The 3004-nt window shown below is 46.9% G+C and overlaps 1 long non-coding RNA gene across 1 annotated transcript in view; it reads left to right on the plus strand.

Moving 5' to 3' along the window:
* The first annotated feature begins 2173 nt into the window (after positions 1-2173).
* Positions 2174-3004, plus strand: part of LOC135107798 (uncharacterized) — a 33006-nt gene continuing 32175 nt past the window's right edge. Inside the window, exon 1 of the long non-coding RNA XR_010271994.1 lies at positions 2174-3004. This exon is cut by the window's right edge and continues 926 nt beyond it. This is a non-coding gene — a long non-coding RNA (uncharacterized LOC135107798).

The raw sequence follows: 3004 nt of genomic DNA on the forward strand, positions 1-3004 counted from the left end.
AGGTTTTGGTTTGGAAATGCGAAGTGTGAAAAGTGGTGAAGGTGAATGTGAGGTGTTTAGTTTCTCCGTTCAAGCATTAATGAAAAGACGAAAGAGGGAAGACGCCGCAGATCTAAAGGTAAGGAAAGAGTGAACGAAAGTCATGCGCTGCTGGTACCTGTATCCTGCAAGTAGTGACTGGTGTGTGTGTGTGTGTGTGTGTGTGTGTGTGTTCTGTCAATGTCCTACGCCACAGGGATGTACTCGTAAAGCAAAGTGCATCTGGTCGTGGTTACTGCTTCGCCACAGTAAAGTCAACGATTCACTCAATCTCTCTCTCTCTCTCTCTCTCTCTCTCTCTCTCTCTCTCTCTCTCTCCTCTCTTCTCTCTCTCTCTCTCTCTCTCTTCTCTCCTCTCTCTCCTCTCTCTCTCTCCTCTCTCTCTCTCTCTCTCTCTCTCTCTCTCTCTCTCTATATATATATATATATATATATATATATATATATATATATATATATATATATATATATATATATATATATATATTCACACCACGACACACCCCATTCACATACATGCAACTTCTTGTTTATCTTTCTGACTAAGAGTAAATATATTCATGTAGTGATTTGGAAAGCTCCCAGGACCGACAGGGAGTGTAAGAAATACAATTCCTTCTTGTCTTTCTGTTCCCCGTCGTTCTGGGAGATGGCGAGGTGAGTCCCTGTCCGGCGTCCCTCGTGTAGAATGGAAATGAAGATCTTAACCGTCGGGCGTCAGCAGAAATCCCAGTCGTTGTTTGAAGGTTTCGCTAATTTTTTTTTAGGGCTTCGTCTGTGTGCGAGGGAACGTCTTAGCGAGAATATCACACAAACTCATCCTTGGTCAATTTCATGCGCGGGGACATTCCGTCCCGCGAGGCCAGCCCGTCACAGTAGCCAGCTGCGAGCTCGATGCTGCTGTTACGTAGAAAGGTTAAACACACAAGTAGAATATAGTTTGTGAGTCCAAGGAATGTTGAGCCGGGAGAGCAGAGTTTTGAATCTGGCAAGACTGGCTGCCGGCCCTGGAAACAGCGCTGGAAGATTAGGCGATAACTGCTCCTAACCCCGGCGCCACCTGGAGACTTGCCAGAGGCGCGATAAATGTGGTCGTCACTATTCATACATCATGCAAAATATATTCATAGAATTGCTGGGTCGAATTTTAATTTGAGTAAAACTTTCAGGTTTGTGATGTAAAATGCATAGAACAGGGTGTGCGTATTTTGAATCATAAAGACAATACGTAAAGCATTCCAGTGAGATTCTGGCAGGGAATGGAAGGCAACCGGAACGAAAAGTGAGGATGAAAGTTGGTCCAGCGTTTCAGCGACTTGTTCCAGGCGGCATCAGCGCCGACCCGACACGGCCTGGACGGGGACCGGGCACCAGCCGAGGACAGGGACGCGGGAACCTTTAGGTCAGTTTGAAGTGTCCGTTGTAGTGAGGGGAGAGGCGGCCAACGGCGGGGATCCCTGTGCACTGGTGTCATGGGTCCCCGTGAGGAGGAAGGGGGAACGGCCTCCACACTTCCCTTTACTGTCCACAACTAAGCAACACACGGCGTCAAGTATGTTCAAGTAATTTATTCCGGATGATCGGACAAGTGAGAGGAGTGTGAAGGCGGACCGAGCGAGGCTAAACGCGGGTGAGTACATATACATAACATTGCCTGCTGCACGCTCCCGCCACCGCAGTATTACTGTGTCAATTTGTGTGTGTTCGCCTGAACGGCTGCATTTGCCGAGGTTGACTTCTCTTTGATTTCGATGTGCAGTGTGGAGGTGATGGTTCCCGGCACTGATGTCACGGGCCGGGCCATATTCCTTGCCACCGGTCGTTACGTGTCGCTACTCTTTGGACATGCAGATGACCTTTTTTTTTCCTGAAGGCAGCATCTGGAAAAAAAAAGAGGAGAGAAAAAGAGGAAGTATATAGCTCTGGTTTGGCTTAATTTGGCGCCACCCACGGGCTAATTTGAATTACCCGCGCGCACTGGGACTGAGCCGCTGCCCCCGGCCATATCGACCAATCCCCAGGCGCTGCGCTGATTGGCTCGCCCCCGACCAGAGGGAGGCTGCGCAGGGCGCCTTCTCCAGCCAGCCTGCCGCCGCCACCACCAGCCTGGATGAGAAGAGATAAACATTTTTTTTTTCTTTATTTTCACACGTGGAATTTTTATCACGAAGACGCCGTTTGATGTGTCATTTTTTTTCCCTGGAGGAGCAGCGAGTGTGGGCGGCGGGTGGAGGGGGCGGCTCTCTCCGATACCTGCGTGACGTCATGCAGTATTTGCTGTTAATCCGGTTAACTGTCCGACAAACAGGCTCATGTGTCGCTGCATGTCCGCCCGACACTCACCTGACAACATAATCCTGGAGGAGGCGAATGTTTCACTGCCAAATATTTATTAACCACAAGCTAATAATGAATAGAGACGCCAGGCTTAATAGGAATGAATAGTCCTATGATCCCTTTCAGCCTTTCAGCTTTCCAGAAATAATCTAAACGTTGATTATTAATTATATGCTAATAAATATATATATTTTTTTTCTTTTTCGTTTCTATTCTTTCTTCTCAAGGCCTTTCCCTCTTGATCTTCTTAACTGACTGGTGGATAATGGTTCTTCTCCCTCAGGCAGTGTTAACGCTCCATAAGCTGTCGTCTTGCTTACAGTTTTTCTTCTTCCTCTCATGTTCTCAAAGGTTAATTTCTTCATATTTCGAGCTTATTTTTACATATTTCTTTTACAGGTTATTTCTGTAGCAATGTGTAGCTTCGTATTTCTTTCCCAGCCTCATCTGTCCCTTCTCTCTGTGCCTCTCTTTCCTTTGGTTTGCCTTCATTGCCTCGTCCTCATCCCAGGCATCCCTCTTCAGATATGCCGCATCCCTCACTCCTCAACGTGTTCCTCATTCCTTTCTTCCTTCTTCTGTTTTTCTTCTTCTTTCTTTATTATTTTTCCTTATTTTCTTCCTGTTA

Source organism: Scylla paramamosain, chromosome 16 (assembly GCF_035594125.1).
Source record: "Scylla paramamosain isolate STU-SP2022 chromosome 16, ASM3559412v1, whole genome shotgun sequence".
Taxonomy (NCBI): Eukaryota; Metazoa; Arthropoda; class Malacostraca; order Decapoda; family Portunidae; genus Scylla; species Scylla paramamosain.